Raw genomic sequence first — 22,245 nt, forward strand, 5'->3', positions numbered from 1 at the left:
TGCATATTATGGTACACCGGACTCGATGACATACTGTAGCACACTGGCAAAATGGCCGCCGCCCCTGAACCCTTGTGCAGGTTATGGGGCAATGCTGAAGGAGCGTCACAATCCCCTAGCCAAAATACACAGGGGAGGGATAAGCTACTGTAGGATTGCATACAGTATTACGGTACACCGGACTCAATCGCATAGCACACTGTCAAAACGACCACTACCCATGAACCCCCACCTCCTGAACCCCCACCTCGTGGCAGGCAGCAGTTGGGTATGGAATGAGAAATGGCATAAGCTGTGCAGGCTACGGGGCGATGCTGAAGGAGCGTCACAATCCCCTAGCCAAAATACACAGAGATACTGTAAGCGAGGTCTATGCACATTACAGTACTGTACAGTACGTTACACCGGGCTCGGTCGCATAGCAAACTGACAAAACACAAGTTTTACAGTACATACAGTAAAGCAGGCCAAAGCTGCAGGAGAGTTTCTACTGTAAAGGTTCTATGCACCGTACGGTAATGTACACATACCTGTACAATTCTATAGCAGGGCAGACTCAATTGAAATGGCTACCGCCTGTGACTCCTACAGTAGCTCCTAGGAGGCACTCAGCTATGGAGCAAATAACAGCACAGATTTTGCAGGCTACGGGGCAATGCTGAAGGAGCGTCACAATCCCCTAGCTACAATACACAGGGGTGATAGAGATAATCGAGTGGCTGGAGGGGGGTCCCCTTGATTTAAGGGGCCCCCACTCCTCCAGGGTACTCCGGCCAGGTGTGACTAGTTGGGTATTTAATTCCATGGCCGCAGGGACCTGTATAAAAGTCTCCCCCGGCTGTGCATTATCTGTCCAGCTAGTGGAGCCCAGTGCTGATTCAAAAAATATGGGGAACCCCTACGCTTTTTTTGTCCCCCTTATTTTTTGCACCAGGACCAGGCGCAGAGCCCGGTGCTGGTTCTAAAAAGATGGGGGATCCCGTGTCCATTTTTTCCGTATTCCTTCCGGAATTCGACTGCAATTGCATATACAGTACTGTACCCCTTAATGTCACTGCTTACAGTATACAGTATTTAGACATGAGCTTGTGTACAGTATCTGTCATGAGGTGCTTTTTTCACTGACACTATAACTTTTTTCTATTGTGATATACTGTACTGTACAGAGGCGGCAAACTAGCCAAACGGGAATAATCAGCTTCTGCAGAATAAAATGAGATGCTACAGTACATGCCTATATTCTGTGAGTGACTGCGGCTCTATGAAATTAAATCAGAAAATTTAAATATGAAATGCATTACTAATGTGTGGCATTACTGTACTGTATGTGTATAAGGTGTACTACAATATTTTCTGGTGTAACATAAGGAAAGGGCACTACTGCATGGTCTAATGCAGTGGTTCTCAAACTTGGTCCTCAGGACCCCACACAGTGCATGTTTTGCAGGTAAACCAGCAAGTGCACAGATGTATTCATTACTAACTGACACATTTTAGAAGGTCCATACAGTAGGTGGAGCTAATTTTTTCACTTGTGATTCTGTGAGACCTGCAAAACCTGCACTGTGTGGGGTCCTGAGGACTGAGTTTGAGAACCTGTGGTCTAATGTAAATAAAGATGAATGTGGTGGGGTGTAATGTGAATAAGGGGCATTACTGTTAGGAGTAATGTGGTACTATGATATGATGTCATGAGAATAAGAGACACCACTGCATGATATAATGTGAATAAAGTTGCAGTACTGTGTTGTGTCATTTCATCTTCGGGTATTATTGTGTTACCATGCCCCTTCCCAGCAAGAACATACTGTACACTGTTTTGGGCTGGCACTAAATGTGCACATTGTTCTTATTTAGATTATAGGGGGTAGGAGCGCCAAAATGGGTGATGGTGCTGGGAAAGGGGTGCAGGGTTAGAGGCGGAACTACGTAGCATCTGTGCAAGAGGGCATCAGCCAAAATCTAGCCTAGGGCATCATGTTGGTCAGGTTTGGCTCTGATAATACTGTATACTGTACTCTTACTGTACTTTGCATTCAATACAGATACTGTTTGCACACAGGTTTTACATGAATCATTGGCAATGCTGCAGGAGTGTCTCATTAGGCAATCTAAAATATACCACGACTATGGGTGGGGATACAGTAGGGAAGTTCTGTCACCATAAGCTGTCTGCTGTGTATAGCATATTTCCATCTGAGATGCATTTGTGTGTTTGTAATAAGAAAAAAACATTTTACTGTACATTTAGTGGATACAGTATTTCTCCCCCATAATGACGTATCATACTGTACAGGTACCCTCATGTACTGTACCGTACCATACTGTAAAATTGAATATTTATTGGAAAAACATCAATATTAATGTAAAAATAAAGTATTACAACATCCGATTCCATGTACTGCACTGATCAAAATGTACAGTACTCTTATTCAGGACTTATAAAACTGAAAATAACTGTTCATACAGTACACATCAATAACATTACTACTGTATAATATTCTACATTAGTTTATGCAATAATCAGACAAAGGCAATTTTATCATTTTTTTTAATAATGCACCAATTTAAAATTTTAAACAGAAAATACAGAACTACATATTTGTGGCTTGACCATTTCTTTCAACTACAACAGGTAATACTTTATACAGGTGATTTATATAATTATTACAATGTTCAGGTGTGAGTACTTCTAGCCAAAATTTCTTTATCCCATCCACCAGTTGCTGTTTTGTTGTTGGCTTTGCAACACTCCTAACGTACCTCTTCAATTGAGCCCACACTAATTCGATTGGGTTCATGTCTGGTGATCTAATTAAAAAAAAAAAAAAGCGTATAGAAAAAATTAATTACAGTACATTACAGTAAATAGAGAAAATTAAACATACAATATTGTACTGTTTATTAAACAAAAATTTTTTTTACAGTACTAGAGTGCTATCCAAAATTTTACTTGTACACTGTTGAAAGAATACTCACTCTGGTGGTGTGCGTTCCCAATTCATACCTTTCTCTTCCATAAATTTGGCTGAGGCGGAGTGTTTAGGATCATTGTCTTGGAATATCCTATGGTGAGTTGGGTAATATTTATTCACAAATGGCACCATACATTTCTCTACTATTGTTTCTTGGAAATATTTCTTATCCATGATTCCTACAGAAATCAAAAAATGTTGTTCATTAATAAGCAACTCCTTTTATTGTGCAGTTACACGTACTCTACAGTACAACATGTATTTTTACAGAACACAGGCACAGAATAAAGTATAGTACTGTACTGTACCTTCGAAAAATAATAGGGGACCAGCTCCTAATCGTGATATGCCTCCCCATACATGGATTTTCAATGGATGCTTTGGGCGTGGTTTTAAAGAGATATGGTTACGTTTCCTGAATGACATTCTGGAGAACCGCTCAAGGGCAACAGACGATTCATCTGTGAAAATGACATCATCAAATGTTTCACCACTCTCAATCCATCGCCGTGCCTGTTCCACTCTCTTTTCTTTATTCACATCTCTTATCATTGGAGATATCCTGTGAAGAGCCAAAAATAATGAAATCAGATACAGTTATGAAATTACAGATTTACAGATTACTGTATATACAGTAGACTGTATGTGCAGTATACTGTATTATATACCTACTGTATACATTAAACTGTACATACAGTACATTAAGTTACATACAGAGTAATATATATATACATACTGTACATACACACAAACACACACACACAGTATACAGTATGTAATCATCACAATAAGCCGGCAATGCTTCATTGCTGTCTCTGAGTGCCTATACAGTAGGTATCTCTTTTGGGATAGAATACTGTATATACAGTATATACACACACACATACTGTATATAGTATAAAGTACACACTCTGTATAATGATTTATGGCATTATTATATCACGTATCAAGGGATTATTAACAGTGCATTTACTGTATGGTTTATACTGCTTTCAGTATTTTACCTTGTTGCGCCAAAGGTCCATCCCATTTTCCGTCGCATCCTTCTGATGCTGGTGGCCGATATGTCCAGGTCATACTTGGAATGGAGAATTCGTTTTATTTGCAGAGCAGTACGCTCATCATCCTCACGAGTTAGTTCCTCCACAATTTGTTGCACTCTCCTACAGTACAATACAGTATGAAAAATATGAATTCATGAACAGCACAATCACAGTTACAATTGATGAAGTTTTTATTTTATTTCAAAAAAATTGTTTATGGTATAAAGCAAGTCATTTAAACATTACAGTAGTGTACAGTACGTACCATGTGCATTTTGTAGGAAATACAAATCTGGGCGTTGTTCTCTCGAATGCATGATAGCGCACCGTTTCTAAAGTGACTATAATGCCACTTTCCTTGAGCCATGCATGGATCTCTTTGATGGTTTTATTTTCTTTTTTCATGTTGGCGATTATCTTGCTCATCGTTTTGTTGATAGTTACTGGCATGTTGTCCAACTATAATTCCTGTATGGAGAGAAAACATTTGTGAATACTGTAGTCTAAAATTTACACATCTGAAAATGCATAAGAGTTTTATGATAGAAGTTAATACTGTACATGTTTACTATCCAGTACCTGATGTTCAAATTTAAGTATTGTATACTGTACAGTACTGAAAATACAACTTCAGTGTTATGGACTGCAATTAGTTTCCTGTATGAAACAGATACAGTACAGTAACTAACCCTCCTTGGAAGTGCATGGGCCCTGTGAGACTTACAGTAGTGTACAGCATAAGGGTCGACTGACATGATGTACAAGCATTACATACAGTACATGTCAGTACTGTATGTAAATTCTTCAATTATTGCCTAACAACAATGCTGCTTACTGTATATTAAATACTGTAGGCCTAGAAATGTGCATCTCAATATAGTAGTTAAAAACACAGGGGCCTATGTGGATAAGCGAGTTCTATGCACACAAAAAATGGCCACCGACCGTGAACCCCCAGCACGTGGCAGCGCTCGGATATGTAGTGAGATACAGTATGGCATACATTTCACAGTTCAGGGGGCAATGCTGAAGGAGCGTCACAATCCCCTAGCTCAATTACATTGGGATAAGCGAGGTCTACTGTATGCACATTACGGTATACCGAGCTGGATCGCTTAGCAACCTGACAAAATGGCCGCCGACCGTGAACTCCCAGCACGTGGCAGCGCTCGGATATGTAGTGAGATACAGTATGGCATACATTTCACAGTTCAGGGGGCAATGCTGAAGGAGCGTCACAATCCCCTAGCTCAATTACATTGGGATAAGCGAGGTCTACTGTATGCACATTACGGTATACCGAGCTGGATCGCTTAGCAACCTGACAAAATGGCCGCCGACCGTGAACTCCCAGCACGTGGCAGCGCTCGGATATGTAGTGAGATACAATATGGCAGACATTTCACAGTTCAGGGGGCAATGCTGAAGGAGCGTCACAATCCCCTAGCTCAATTACATTGGGATAAGCGAGGTCTATGCACATTACGGTATACCGAGCTGGATCGCTTAGCAACCTGACAACATGGCCGCCGACCGTGAACTCCCAGCACGTGGCAGCGCTCGGATATGTAGTGAGAGATGGTATACATTTTAAAATACACCGGGATAAGTTGTACAGGCCATGGAGCAATGCACAGGGACATTCATCATTTACGTACAGTATATAAATAATTGTAAACCGTAAATGAAAGAATTACCGGTCAAATACTGTATGACGAAACTGTGTCAATGAGCTGGAACAGTATGGCCTGTGAAGAAGTTATCGAAGGCAGAAACGGAGAGCAAATTATCAGGAGATTTCTGAAAGGTCGGAGAAGATCCACACAGCAAGTCTGCCTACGAGGAAACAGCTTTGCAAAGTGGGTAGCGGGGCGGTGACTGAGACGCTCTTTTATTCACATTCACACAAAAGGAATTCTTACCGCTGTGATTGGTGCCAATATAGGCGCATTCATCCTTACACCAATCACAGAGCATACTGTACAGGTACTTTTGAATGTGAATAAAAGAGCGTCTCAGTCACCGCCCGCTACCCACTTTGCAAATCTGTTTCCTCGTAGGCAGACTTGCTGTGTGGATCTTCTCCGACCTTTCAGAAATCTCCTGATAATTTGCTCTCCGTTTCTGCCTTCGAAAACTTCTTCACAGGCCATACTGTTCCAGCTCATTGACACAGTTTCGTCATACAGTATTTGACCGGTAATTCTTTCATTTACGGTTTACAATTATTTATATACTGTACGTAAATGATGAATGTCCCTGTGCATTGCTCCATGGCCTGTACAACTTATCCCGGTGTATTTTAAAATGTATACCATCTCTCACTACATATCCGAGCGCTGCCACGTGCTGGGAGTTCACGGTCGGCGGCCATGTTGTCAGGTTGCTAAGCGATCCAGCTCGGTATACCGTAATGTGCATAGACCTCGCTTATCCCAATGTAATTGAGCTAGGGGATTGTGACGCTCCTTCAGCATTGCCCCCTGAACTGTGAAATGTATGCCATATTGTATCTCACTACATATCCGAGCGCTGCCACGTGCTGGGAGTTCACGGTCGGCGGCCATGTTGTCAGGTTGCTAAGCGATCCAGCTCGGTATACCGTAATGTGCATAGACCTCGCTTATCCCAATGTAATTGAGCTAGGGGATTGTGACGCTCCTTCAGCATTGCCCCCTGAACTGTGAAATGTATGCCATATTGTATCTCACTACATATCCGAGCGCTGCCACGTGCTGGGAGTTCACGGTCGGCGGCCATTTTGTCAGGTTGCTAAGCGATCCAGCTCGGTATACCGTAATGTGCATACAGTAGACCTCGCTTATCCCAATGTAATTGAGCTAGGGGATTGTGACGCTCCTTCAGCATTGCCCCCTGAACTGTGAAATGTATGCCATATTGTATCTCACTACATATCCGAGCGCTGCCACGTGCTGGGAGTTCACGGTCGGCGGCCATTTTGTCAGGTTGCTAAGCGATCCAGCTCGGTATACCGTAATGTGCATACAGTAGACCTCGCTTATCCCAATGTAATTGAGCTAGGGGATTGTGACGCTCCTTCAGCATTGCCCCCTGAACTGTGAAATGTATGCCATACTGTATCTCACTACATATCCGAGCGCTGCCACGTGCTGGGGGTTCACGGTCGGTGGCCATTTTTAGTGTGCATAGAACTCGCTTATCCACATAGGCCCCTGTGTTTTTAACTACTATATTGAGATGCACATTTCTAGGCCTACAGTATTTAATATACAGTAAGCAGCATTGTTGTTAGGCTTTACGCTACCCACTTTGCAAATCTGTTTCCTCGTAGGCAGACTTGCTGTGTGGATCTTCTCCGACCTTTCAGAAATCTCCTGATAATTTGCTCTCCGTTTCTGCCTTCGAAAACTTCTTCACAGGCCATACTGTTCCAGCTCATTGACACAGTTTCGTCATACAGTATTTGACCGGTAATTCTTTCATTTACGGTTTACAATTATTTATATACTGTACGTAAATGATGAATGTCCCTGTGCATTGCTCCATGGCCTGTACAACTTATCCCGGTGTATTTTAAAATGTATACCATCTCTCACTACATATCCGAGCGCTGCCACGTGCTGGGAGTTCACGGTCGGCGGCCATGTTGTCAGGTTGCTAAGCGATCCAGCTCGGTATACCGTAATGTGCATAGACCTCGCTTATCCCAATGTAATTGAGCTAGGGGATTGTGACGCTCCTTCAGCATTGCCCCCTGAACTGTGAAATGTATGCCATATTGTATCTCACTACATATCCGAGCGCTGCCACGTGCTGGGGGTTCACGGTCGGTGGCCATTTTTTGTGTGCATAGAACTCGCTTATCCACATAGGCCCCTGTGTTTTTAACTACTATATTGAGATGCACATTTCTAGGCCTACAGTATTTAATATACAGTAAGCAGCATTGTTGTTAGGCAATAATTGAAGAATTTACATACAGTACTGACATGTACTGTATGTAATGCTTGTACATCATGTCAGTCGACCCTTATGCTGTACACTACTGTAAGTCTCACAGGGCCCATGCACTTCCAAGGAGGGTTATTTACTGTACTGTATCTGTTTCATACAGGAAACTAATTGCAGTCCATAACACTAATATTAAGCCCACTCCATTATCCACTCCTCCCCTGTGTATTAAACACCCCCTACCACCCTGGAAGTCATGTACTGTACCAGGGCCCCTTCATTCAGCACAATGCCCCCTTCTACAGTTTAGTGTTCTCCTTCCTGCCCCATCTGTGCAGTAAAGGAATAATTAGCAGAAATTATTTCTCCAGGTCCTACTGTACATACTGAGCGAAAGATAGAACCCCCCCTATCCCCCGCGGAGCATCAAAGCTGCCGCTGATAGCTCCCCCCACCCCTTCCGCTGGTGAGTGGGTAGGGGCCCCAGTGCATTGCTGTGTCCAGGGGCCCACACTGCTGTTAAAATGGCTCTAGTAATTGAGCTAGGGGATTGTGACGCTCCTTCAGCATTGCCCCTGGACTGTACCATACTGTATCTCACTCCATATCCAAGCGCTGCCACGTGCTGGGAGTTCACGGTCGGTGGCCATTTTGTCAGGTTGCTAAGCGATCCAGCTCGGTATAACGTAATGTACATAGACCTTGCTTATCCCGGTGTACTACAGGTATGTGCAGTAGTACTGAATGATTGCTATCACTTGTGGTGAAACACCTATCTTATCAAATACAGTAACTACTGTACAGTATAGTTGTTCGCACAGGTGATGGTAATCATACTGTATATTTAAACTGAAGTCCGTAACAGAGCATTCTGTCCCTCCTGCAGAGGTTCTTGTTGGGAGGCACAGGGAAAAAAGGCAAATACTGTACAGTATTTGCACTTTACTGTTGTGCACTTTATTTGAAAATGTACAGTTGTTTGCTATTTTTAGCATGCTGTGCTTTACATGTTTTCTTATTGTGGTTTTTATATTTTTAGACAAAAGACAAAGAATGCAGACTACCAGATTTTACGGGAGTGCCAAAACCCACCCATCAGTGGCACAGAAACTTGCTGCATTAGTCCCACAAAAGAAGAAGAAAACTGCCAAGGCGGCTCAGAAAGAAAATGTGGTGAAACCACGAAAAAATGCCAAGGCAAAGAATAATACGTTGGAGATGATATGTGGTGTGGCAAATGATGTAATTGTTCCATCTCCTGCAGATCACAGTGTTCAGCCAATGAATCTGGAAATACCGGTGCTAGAGGACGTGACAAACACGCTGCATCAGGAAGCTTCTTTTTTGGACCATGTAGCCACCCCTGGACAAGAAGACATGACACATTCACCACGAAGAAGGTTGCATTTCACAGATGTGAACACCAAAGTGCAGGACTGCCAGTGTACCTGTCCTGTTTTACTAAAGGAGCTACTCAGTAAGGTGACCAATATGGAGTCAGAAGTTGGTGGACAGGTCAATCAGCTGCAGACCGATGTGGCTGGCCTTAAAGAAGGCATAAAGGAACAGATGGTAGAAGCCATGAAGAAAGTCATTGAACAAACGAGGGAAGAATGGCAAGTTGGAGTTTGCCGCACCATCATTGCAACACACCACCAAGCGGTTCAAGTCAGCGGCCTGGACGACCGAGGCCTGGAGGACCGCAGAGGAGGCCTGGAGGACCGCAGAGGAGGCCTGGAGGACCGCAGAGGAGGCCTGGAGGACCGCAGAGGAGGCCTGGACGACCGCAGAGGAGACCTGGAGGACCGCAGCGGACTGGACGACCGCAGAGGAGGCCTGGAGGACCGCAGAGGAGGCCTGGAGGACCGCAGAGGAGGCCTGGAGGACCGCAGCGGACTGGACGAAGTCAGCGGCATGGACGACCGCAGAGGAGGCCTGGAGGACCGCAGAGGAGGCCTGGAGGACCGCAGAGGAGGCCTGGAGGACCGCAGAGGAGGCCTGGACGACCGCAGAGGAGGCCTGGACGACCGCAGAGGAGACCTGGAGGACCGCAGCGGACTGGACGAAGTCAGCGGCATGGACGACCGCAGAGGAGGCCTGGAGGACCGCAGAGGAGGCCTGGAGGACCGCAGAGGAGGCCTGGAGGACCGCAGAGGAGGCCTGGAGGACCGCAGAGGAGGCCTGGAGGACCGCAGAGGAGGCCTGGACGACCGCAGAGGAGACCTGGAGGACCGCAGCGGACTGGACGAAGTCAGCGGCATGGAGAACCGCAGAGGATGCCTGGAGGACCGCAGAGGAGACCTGGAGGACCGCAGAAGAGACCTGGAGGACCGCAGAGGCCTGGACCACAGCAGCGGACTGGACGAAGTCAGCGACTTGGGCGAACGCAGAGGAGACCTGGAGGACCGCAGAAGAGACCTGGAGGACCGCAGAGGCCTGGACCACAGCAGCGGACTGGACGAAGTCAGCGACTTGGGCGAACGCAGAGGAGGCCTGGACGACCACAGAGGCCTGGAGGACCGCAGAGGAAACATGGAGGACCGCAGAGGAGGCCTGGAGGACCGCAGAGGAGGCCTGGAGGACCGCAGAGGAGGCCTGGAGGACCGCAGAGGAGGCCTGGAGGACCGCAGAGGAGGCCTGGAGGACCGCAGAAGAGACCTGGAGGACCGCAGAGGAGGCCTGGAGGACCGCAGAGGAGGCCTGGAGGACCGCAGAAGAGACCTGGAGGACCGCAGAGGAGGCCTGGAGGACCGCAGAGGAGGCCTGGAGGACCGCAGAGGAGGCCTGGAGGACCGCAGAGGAGGCCTGGAGGACCGCAGAGGAGGCCTGGAGGACCGCAGAGGCCTGGACCACAGCAGCGGACTGGACGAAGTCAGCGACTTGGACGACCGCAGAGGAGGCCTGGAGGACCGCAGAAGAGACCAGGAGGACCGCAGAAGAGACCAGGAGGACCGCAGAAGAGACCTGGAGGACCGCAGAGGAGGCCTGGAGGACCGCAGAGGGCTGGACGACCGCAGAGGCCTGGATTCAAGTGTGCTGTTGCCAGGAACACCAATGATGACCAGCACACCTGCTCACAGGCCACTTCGCAATACATTCGGAGGCTCTCTGAACAATATTGCCCTGGCTGTCATCTCAACTTCCCTGGACGACCATCTGTACAGAGCTTCAAATGGACATATTCAGAAATATGCATATTCTCTGTTCCAGCACCATGTACGGTACGACAAATACTTGACGTGGGCCAATCGTGTGAACTTTGATGGTTCCAAGGGCAAACTTCCGCTGCCCAAAAATCTGGTACATGACATCATGGCTAGGTGTGAACGCCGCGTGAGGATTGGTGATCCAGAAAAGAGGAAGATAAGGGATACCATAAACTCTGTGCTGAGAACGAAGAGGAAAATGACTTGGAAGCTCGACTATGATGAAACCAGATCATTACCTACCTCCTAGCTTCAGCACATCAGCTTCACACAGCTGAAGCTAAAAAATTGTGTCAATGTACCTGTATGACCTGTACATTTTCTGGGGCTGCATGCACTGTGCTGAATCCACTTGGAGCAGCTCGGTTACTCAAAGGGGAGTGCATGAACTTGGCTCACCACATTCCTGGTAATGTAAGGGCCTGTTACAAGTTGCCCCTTTTATTCCTGTTGATTTTTTGGGCGCTGCTGTATCTATCCAGTAGCAGCCGAGTCCATTGTGCTGTGTCCATCTGGGGCCTTGGGCTGCGTTTCCATCCAGGGGCTGCTGTTGTCAGTCCTCTATTCTGGTGTCCGTATGCGACAGTGTTAAAAAGCAAAAGACAAAAACGAAAAATAATTCAAAAAAGCAAAACCTAAAAATAAAGTACAAAAACCATTACCCCGCACCACCACCACAAAAAAATAAATTATAAAAATGTTAAAGTTGATATTGTTACTGTATTTGTGCTGTTACCTTTTGATTAAAGTACCGTACAGTATGTGTGATGTTGGCTTTATTACAATACAGTACAGTATGTGTGATGTTACATGTTCCAAATGATTTTGTCCGTAAATAAAGTGTTTCTTAAAATAAACATGACGTGGTTTCCAATGTTTGTATTCCCAACTTCCTGTACTGTATAAATTAGTACTACTGTATGATGGGAATTCAATTAAGAGTGGTATACTGTATGTAAAACAACTTGGTTAGGCATCTTGCATTTCATATTTTAATAAAAACCACAGGAAACTTCTATTTTTAAAAGTTTATTGAAGAAAAAAAAGGTGTTTTTTTTTAAATAAAGTTTGAAAGTTAATTAAAACAAAAAAGTAGTTTGTTCTTCGTTACATTCTTTTCTTGTGTATATAGATATCTGTGGGGGGAAAAAAAAAAAAAAAAGTATTAAAGTAAAGACACTCATGTTCATTTGTTTTCCAAGAAAATTTGTGGAACCACACAGCCCAGCAATAAGTCATGCTGGGCTGTGTGGTTCCACAAAAGGCATGCGGTACAAAGTGAAATAGTGGTGTCAGTGGTCAGCACTTTGACACGCTAACATTTGTGGAACCACACAGCAATGGCTGACACACATAAAATGGCTGACACACACAAAATGCCTGACACACACAAAATGCCTGACACACACAAAATGCCTGACACACACATGCTGGAGTGAAAACACATGTTTGCCAAACAGTCGACAGCACATGTCGGCCAGATGGCCGACCAAACTTGCTCCAAATCACCCCAAACTGGCCAGAAAGCACCCCAGCACACTCAGGAGGTACTGTACACCACAGCTAAATTAGGAGAGAATTTCATTACAAACAGCCAGATCTTGCAGATTATCTGCCAGATAATTGTATGGTGTACAGTATGCCTATCTTATACAGTAGAAAAAGATACTATACAATGGAGTACAAGAACAAAAATTTTTATTAAATAAAATTAAATTAAACTTAATAAAATATTAAAATAGTGGTCCACTAGGAGGTGGACCACCACCCGCTGGAGCTGGATGGCACGCTGCAACTGTTCTGTGGGAAAAAAAGGACAGTATTACAAAACAAATACTGAATACTTTACAGTGTAGTAATGGCAATACAGTACTTTACTCTATATTAGACAATATTGTTATTTACAATGTACAGTACTGTATTGTCAGTACAGTAAATCAAACACTACTGTATGCTGTCGAGGTAATTTAAACATTGCTTTAGTTTACCTCTTGTATAAGTGGGCTGCTGCCTGCCCGCTTCTGGGCCAGCCCACCTATCTTGCCCCTGTCTGGGGCCCCCATAAATAATTGGCACTATATTGGAGAAAAAAAAACATTTAGTCACATTCAAATAGTAAACAATTATTACTGTATACTGTAGGTACAGTATTATACTGTATTGCTGGTATTCAAAATATAAAGTACTGTACAAGAGTTTAGCTTCAATAGGTCATAAACAAATTGTCAAAGGAATTAAACACCACAGTACAAATACTGTAGACATTTACTGTATGTATTAGCAGTCATGACATTTCATGACCGCTTCAGAAAAAAGAGGGTTACAGTACTGTAGGTGGTGTTGTAGGGAGTACTATCCATAATAGTGGACTGTACTCAGAGCCAGCCATAAATAATATGATTCCCTAGTCAAGTTTTTGGATGCTGCCCCCTTGCACAGATGCTATTTCCGCCTCTGAGCCTGTACCCCTTTCCCAGCACCATCACCCCTCAACCATAGCAGTCGTCATTTTGGTGCTCCTCCAACTTACTGTACTGTATGTTTAAAATAGCAACAGTGTGCACATTCGGTGTGCATCCCAAAACGGTGCATGTTCTTGCTGGGAAGGGGCAAGGCCACACAGTAATTCCCCAATCTGAAATGACGCCACACAGTACTGCAACTTTATTCACAACATATCATGCAATAGTGTCTCTTTTTCTCGTTACATCATATGATAGTACCACATTACTCCTCAAAGTATTCCCACTTATTCACATTGCATCACATCATATTGCTCTTTGTTCACATTAGACCACACAGTAGTGCCCTTGCTACAGTATATGTTACACAACAAAGTACTGTATACACATAATGCTGCACATTAGTAATGCATTTTGTATGCACAGAATATACTGTAGGCATGCTGCATATCATATTAATCAGCAGAAGCTGCTTGTGCCCCTGGGCATTTGGCAAGTATGCCTATGCCTAGGGCAGGCTCAGACTGGAGATCAGTACGTAATCCCGCTGGACGGGATCCCGGCAGTCAAAATACAGACGCTGGAATCCCGACCACACAATCCCGACAGGGGCGGCGAGCGGAAAGCAGCCCCTTGCATGCTTGCTTCGCTCGCCACGCGGTGGGCACGGTGCCTCGCTACGCTCTACACACTATTATATCAGTAGTCAGGAAACGCAGCATGCATTTGTGGAGTGAAGAGGGTGAAAAAGGAGAGAAAGTACAGTTTGTACTGTAAGGTTATGTCAGAGGGTGTGAAGATGATCAGCTCAGTGTTATACATGTTACAGTAAGTTAGAATACAGTACAGTGCATTATGTATTTCTATTTTATTACCAGGTGTCTCCTCCACTGGTTGGCGACGGACTGTAAAAAGATAATACAGTACAGTTAGTCATATCAGTTTGACTTAAAATAATGTTGGAGAAAAAAAAAATACTGTAATTACAGTACCAACTATTGCTACTGTACAGTATATTTACCAAAAATGTATTCTGGCTCGTCGTCTGTGGGTAAAAGAGAAGAATATTATAAGATACAGTATACAGTAAAAAGTATAGTAATAGTACACTAGTGTCCAGGCCCAGTGTCAGGTGGGTAAAAAAAGGTATGCTTGTGACAGGCATGGTGATTCCAAGGGACCCCACCGAGACCATCAGAAAATTTGTGAGTGACCCGTATGCCGGTGATTATGACTAGAATAAGGTACAGTAGCAACTCTTTTTTCTTTTGAATTATGTATACTGTACAGTACTGTATGTGCATATTGTACAGTACACTTAAAATATTTAGCAGTTACTGTAGTGGTAATTTTTGGGATGACAGTATTAGCATACTGTAAGCATCCAACTGAGGCCCCCAAACAGATGCCGCCACTAGGTACAGTACGTGCCTCTCGTGCCTAATGGGAAATTCATCACTGACAGTATCTAGAGAGATGAATGGAGAGACAGTGACAAGGGGTGAGAGAGAGAGAGAGAGAGAAATTGAGTAAGATGGGTGTTTTTTTTAGAACAGGATGTTGTCCATACAGTAGCAACCAATCAAATATTACCTACTGTACTGTATTATCGTCTGTAAGTGTAACTAGATACTGTAAATGTTAATGTGGGATGTGATCGGTTGCTACTGTATGGGCAATATCACCAGTTCAAACAAAAACAATTTTCATCCGATTTCTACGCATTTGCCAGAAAAATCTGATGAAAAGTGCTACTCTGATGGCATCAGATCAATGTCAGTAATAATTCTTACCACTAAATGCAGCAGCATCATCATCATCCTCCTCCTCCTCCGTGGCCTGTTCCAGTGTAGGGCCTGTGAAAAAAAACATTAATGTGAAAAAAAAAAAAGGTTAATTCCAGGAAATACACATACCCTCCAACATGGTACAAAATGCTCTGGTTCTGGACTTCCCTCTTAATTTATTATTGCCATCACCTGTGAAGAAACAGCTTTCTTATCATATAACTAGTTCAACACAGGTGATGGAAATCATAAATTAAGAGGGAAGTCTAGAAACAGAGCAGTGCGGCGGGTCATGTTGGAGGGTCTGCATACAGAAACATAGAATTTGATGACAAATACTGTAAGAACCACTTTGCCCATCTAATCTGCCTCTTTTTTTTAACCTTTTTTTTACATCAAACCTTATAACAATTTTCCCCAAACATCACATGATGCAAAGATAAATAAATAAAAAAAAAAATAAAAAAAGAGGTGCAAGATGGAATTGTGATTGGGCCCTCCCAACCACCCTTATGTTATATAAACAGGGTCTGCCACACGACTGTGGCTGAAATGACTGGTTGGTTTGGGCCCCCACCAAAAAAAGAAGCAATCAATCTCTCCTTGCTCAAACTGGCTCTACAGAGGCACGATGTACCGGACTGGACTTACTTAATGGGTGCAGTGTGGTGAGGGACAGAGAGTCCTGGTCCTCCTCCTCCTCCTCCGCCACCGCCTGTGACAGTGTAGGGCCTGTGAAAGCAAAAAATCCATGAAATATACTTTTGTATTCTGTGTTGAATACAGTAAAGCAAAAATTCAGTCAGGAATTGGAGGAGGAGAGTAAATTTCGCACACAGAGACGAGAATGTCGAGGCCAGAATCAGGGGGTAGTGGAGGAGGGTTAGGATACCGTACCTCACCCTGTTGGGATTGCTGCAATCAGGATGCCACTGTCGGTCACCTGACCGCTAGAATCCTGACTGCTGGTCACGCAAACCCAACCCATTGGTTTAACACAATGTACAGTACAGTACAATACTGCAGTTTACTTACCAAGTTGGGGAGAGGGTTTTTCATCCTCACTGTCAATAATTACTGAGTTGAAAATAAAAAAATATTATAAACAAAATACAGTAGAGTACAGTTACTACAAAATTGCACAGTAGTACAGTGCTACAGGAGGCAGAGATATATTCATAATACAGTAGGAGCAGAATGACTGTCCAGCGGTAGGGGACATACAGTACTGTATTTAAAAGACCTGCTGTCTGGATCCCGACATTCAGAATGCAGAGTGTGGATTCAGAGTATGATTGGAGGGTTAGGCTAGTGGAGGGTGGGTCGGATGCACAATTTTGGGCACCATAATACAAAATGGATATCGTGGAACTACAAAAGGTTTAGAGGCGGGCGACCAAAGTGATGAAGTGGATTGAGAAGATGGAATACAAGGAAAGGCAGGCTAGGCATGTTTACATTGGAAAAGAGGAGATTAAGAGGGGACATGATTAACCTTTACAAATATACTGTATACAGTAAGGGGACAATACACAGGAACGGTTTTTGATAAGATGGACACAGAGGACACGTGCACAGTAACTCTTGTTGAAGTAGAGGCGATTTCGCACAGAGGCGAAAAGGGGTCTTCACAGTGAGGGAAATACTGTACAGTACATGTTTGGAATTCCCTGCCTGAAAAGTAATAAAAGTGGACTTGGTCAATACTTTTAAGAATGGGCTTGAGAAAATCCTACTGTACTTACTATAATCTGGCTCCTCTTCCCCCGAATCAATGGGAATGAGCTCCTCCTCTGTATCAATTACGAGGCGGTCTGTGTGTAAAAGATGACAAGTATTGTAAAATACAAAAATTACAGTAATACTGTAGGAAACTAGTGTGTCTGTAACAAAAAGTAATTATTACCACTTCCGGAGCTCTCGGATGCAGCAGCAGGTGGTGGTGGTGGTGGTGTTGGTACTGTGGGAAAAAAAATAACAGTACTGTAAGTGAAGCTGTCAATTGGAAACATGTACTGTACAGTATCCAGGACACATGTACAGTAGTGTAACAACGATGACAGTAGCACCAGAATTCTCGTTACACAATACCTGGCAGCGCAGCAGGTGGTGGTGGTGGTGGTGGTGGTGGTGGTGGTACTGTGGAAAAAAAAATAACAGTACTGTAAGTGAAGCTGTCAATTGGAAACATGTACTGCACAGTATCCAGGACACATGTACAGTAGTGTAACAACGATGACAGTAGCACCAGAATTCTCGTTACACAATACCTGGCAGCGCAGCAGGTGGTGGTGGTGGTGGTACTGTGGAAAAAAAAATAACAGTACTGTAAGTGAAGCTGTCAATTGGAAACATGTACTGTACAGTATCCAGGACACATGTACAGTAGTGTAACAACGATGACAGTAGCACCAGAATTCTCGTTACACAATACCTGGCAGCGCAGCAGGTGGTGGTGGTGGTGGTACTGTGGGAAAAAAAATAACAGTACTGTAAGTGAAGCTGTCAATTGGAAACATGTACTGTACAGTATCCAGGACACATGTACAGTAGTGTAACAACGATGACAGTAGCACCAGAATTCTCGTTACACAATACCTGGCAGCGCAGCAGGTGGTGGTGGTGGTGGTACTGTGGGAAAAAAAATAACAGTACTGTAAGTGAAGCTGTCAATTGGAAACATGTACTGTACAGTATCCAGGACACATGTACAGTAGTGTAACAACGATGACAGTAGCACCAGAATTCTCGTTACACAATACCTGGCAGCGCAGCAGGTGGTGGTGGTGGTGGCACTGTGGGAAAAAAAATAACAGTACTGTAAGTGAAGCTGTCAATTGGAAACATGTACTGTACAGTATCCAGGACACATGTACAGTAGTGTAACAACGATGACAGTAGCACCAGAATTCTCGTTACACAATACCTGGCAGCGCAGCCGTAGTGTACTCGGACGCTCATGTAATTGCATTTCAAAGGCACAGTATTTTCCATCGTCTCCCCCCTACCCCCATCGCCCTTCCCCCCTGGGGGCCTGCACAGGGAGGAAATTCAGGTCCTGTGCAATGCACAAACGCTGAAGATCTACAGTACTGTTTTGCTTAGTTGGTAGCGCCAGAATACACTCATTTCATTCACGCTGTTTGGGTGCATTTAGCGTAAAGAATCGCTCCTGCAGATGTACTTTGATTTATGTGAAACCTGTGTGCATCCTTCCATTGACTGTCTTACAATGGAAATAAAATAATACAGTGCATTATTACAGAAAAAAAAAAAAAAAAGAAAGAAAGCACATCATGTCTCGAACCCTGGACCCCCAGCGAGGGAGGTGGGAGCCTTCACCCCTAGCCCACGACGCCTCATGAGAGATTTCTAATTTCATGTGTGAAAGTACTGCAAACAGCGCCCGGCCCTCGCCCCATTGCTGTTGGTTTATGCCTTAGAGGACTCGGACGCTCGCATTTGTAAAGCACGGTGTTTTCCTCCGCCTCCTGCTAGCCTGTTGCCCTTCCCCCATGGGAGCCTGCACAGATCATGCAGTAGACAGGGAGGGAATGCAGGTCATGTGCAATACACAAACGCCCACTGTAGTACTATTTTGCTCACTTACAGTACCGTACTGTACTGTAGGTTGCATTTAGCGTAAAGAATCGCTCCTGCAGATGTACTTTGATTTATGTGAAACCTGTGTGCATCCTTCCATTGGATGTACTGTATTGGAGAGAAAAAAAAAATGTTAAAGTGAATGTCACGGGAACACATTAAAAATAAGGTTGGCACTTCCTTCCCATTGGTGTTGGTTTACAGTATGCCGTAGTGTACTCGGACGCTCATGTAATTGCATTTCAAAGGCACAGTATTTTCCATCGTCTCCCCCCTACCCCCATCGCCCTTCCCCCCTGGGGGCCTGCACAGGGAGGAAATTCAGGTCCTGTGCAATGCACAAACGCTGAAGATCTACAGTACTGTTTTGCTTAGTTGGTAGCGCCAGAATACACTCATTTCATTCACGCTGTTTGGGTGCATTTAGCGTAAAGAATCGCTCCTGCAGATGTACTTTGATTTATGTGAAACCTGTGTGCATCCTTCCATTGACTGTCTTACAATGGAAATAAAATAATACAGTGCATTATTACAGAAAAAAAAAAAAAAGAAAGAAAGCACATCATGTCTCGAACCCTGGACCCCCAGCGAGGGAGGTGGGAGCCTTCACCCCTAGCCCACGACGCCTCATGAGAGATTTCTAATTTCATGCGTGAAAGTACTGCAAACAGCGCCCGGCCCTCGCCCCATTGCTGTTGGTTTATGCCTTAGAGGACTCGGACGCTCGCATTTGTAAAGCACGGTGTTTTCCTCCGCCTCCTGCTAGTCCTCCATTCCCATTATGCATTAGCGAACTCAGACGCTCATACAGTATATTTCATATTTTAAAAAGCACGGTGTTTATACATTGTACTGTACATTATTCCTTTTACACAATTACAATTACTGTAGTTGCGTCTCCATACACATACAGTACTGTACTCCATACTTTTTCCACCGCTTCCCGTTACGCCTACAGTATTGCCAGAGCTGTAGATCAATCCGCCGCTATACTGTACGATCGAAAGTACTGGATTAGTGGAGCATTAGCCACACAGTGGTGGAGATGTGTAATGCATGATGAGTATCTAGATCGTCTCAACGCGCCTGCCTGTGATTAAACTCAGCTATCGCCTTAGCGTGGCTAAACGCCCGTCTCGGCGGAGAAACAGTCAAGATAAAGTTGGCTACATCTGTAGCTACAGCCGTGGACTACCGTACTGTGTCTGCTGCTAATATAGACTGGATGATAAGGAGATGAAATTAATATATATATATATATATATATATATATATAATATCACTAGTACTGCAGCCGGACAGGTATATATATTTATTATGTAATGACTGATGACGGACCTGCTGGACACTGTCAGCTCAGCAGCACCGCAGACTGCTACAGTAAGCTACTATAGTAGTATGTATAAAGAAGAAAGAAAAAAAAAAACACGGGTAGGTGGTATACAATTATGGATGGACGAGCGACTGCCGACACAGAGGTAGCTACAGCCGTGGACTACCGTACTGTGTCTGCTGCTAATATAGACTGGATGATAAGGAGATGAAATTAATATATATATATATATATATATATATATAATATCACTAGTACTGCAGCCGGACAGGTATATATATTTATTATGTAATGACTGATGACGGACCTGCTGGACACTGTCAGCTCAGCAGCACCGCAGACTGCTACAGTAAGCTACTATAGTAGTATGTATAAAGAAGAAAGAGAAAAAAAAAAACACGGGTAGGTGGTATACAATTATGGATGGACGAGCGACTGCCGACACAGAGGTAGCTACAGCCATGGACTACCGTACTGTGTCTGCTGCTAATATAGACTGGATGATAAGGAGATGAAATTAATATATATATATATATATAATATCACTAGTACTGCAGCCGGACAGGTAGATATATTTATTATGTAATGACTGATGACGGACCTGCTGGACACTGTCAGCTCAGCAGCACCGCAGACTGCTACAGTAAGCTACTATAGTAGTATGTATAAAGAAGAAAGAAAAAAAAAAACCACGGGTAGGTGGTATACAATTATGGATGGACGAGCGACTGCCGACACAGAGGTAGCTACAGCCGTGGACTACCGTACTGTGTCTGCTGCTAATATAGACTGGATGATAATGAGATGAAATCAATATATATTATATCACACTAGTACTGCAGCCGGACAGGTAGATATATTTATTATGTAATGACTGATGACGGACCTGCTGGACACTGTCAGCTCAGCAGCACCGCAGACTGCTACAGTAAGCTACTATAGTAGTATGTATAAAGAAGAAAGAAAAAAAAAACCACGGGTAGGTGGTATACAATTATGGATGGACGAGCGACTGCCGACACAGAGGTAGCTACAGCCGTGGACTACCGTACTGTGTCTGCTGCTAATATAGACTGGATGATAATGAGATGAAATCAATATATATATATATATAATATCACTAGTACTGCAGCCGGACAGGTATATATATTTATTATGTAATGACTGATGACGGACCTGCTGGACACAGTCAGCTCAGCAGCACCGCAGACTGCTACAGTAAGCTACTATAGTAGTATGTATAAAGAAGAAAGAAAAAGAAAAAAACCACGGGTAGGTGGTATACAATATTATATATATATATATATATATTATATACAATTATAAATATATATATATATATATATATATATATATATATATATATATATTAAACTGGTGGTGACTGGTGGTCAGGTCACTGGTCACACTATCAGCAACTTGCAAGTAGTACTCCTAAGCAGACAATCACAATATATATTATACTGGTGGTCAGTGTGGTCACAATGGCAGTGTGGCACTCTGGCAGCAAAAGTGTGCACTGTACGTTATATGTACTCCTGAGTCCTGCTCTCAGACTCTAACTGCTCCCCACTGTCAGTGTCTCCCCCACAAGTCAGATAATATACAGTCACACTATCTATCACTTCAGCAAGTAACTAGTACTCCTCCTAATGCTCCCCAAAATTACTACTGTGTCTCTCTCTACTGTCTCACTCTCTTCTCTATAAACGGAGAGGACGCCAGCCACGTCCTCTCCCTATGAATCTCAATGCACGTGTGAAAATGGCGGCGACGCGCGGCTCCTTATATAGAATCCGAGTCTCGCGATAGAATCCGAGCCTCGCGAGAATCCGACAGCGGGATGATGACGTTCGGGCGCGCTCGGGTTAACCGAGCAAGGCGGGAAGATCCGAGTCGCTCG

General features: G+C 44.0%; 1 protein-coding gene and 1 long non-coding RNA gene across 2 annotated transcripts in view; one reads left to right on the forward strand and one right to left on the reverse strand.

Moving 5' to 3' along the window:
* LOC134936543 (nodal homolog 2-A-like) overlaps nt 1-22,245 on the forward strand; it is a 74,313-nt gene that overhangs the window by 35,903 nt on the left and 16,165 nt on the right. The window lies entirely within an intron of this gene.
* Nucleotides 14,495-17,215, reverse strand: LOC134934917 (uncharacterized). Its single transcript, XR_010179839.1, has 6 exons — nt 17,152-17,215; nt 16,442-16,483; nt 16,058-16,138; nt 15,413-15,475; nt 14,641-14,664; nt 14,495-14,524 (listed from the first exon to the last, which is right to left on the reverse strand). It is a non-coding gene; the product is annotated as an uncharacterized LOC134934917 (long non-coding RNA).

The sequence above is a fragment of the Pseudophryne corroboree genome, chromosome 6 (genome assembly GCF_028390025.1).
Source record: "Pseudophryne corroboree isolate aPseCor3 chromosome 6, aPseCor3.hap2, whole genome shotgun sequence".
NCBI classification, from domain to species: Eukaryota; Metazoa; Chordata; class Amphibia; order Anura; family Myobatrachidae; genus Pseudophryne; species Pseudophryne corroboree.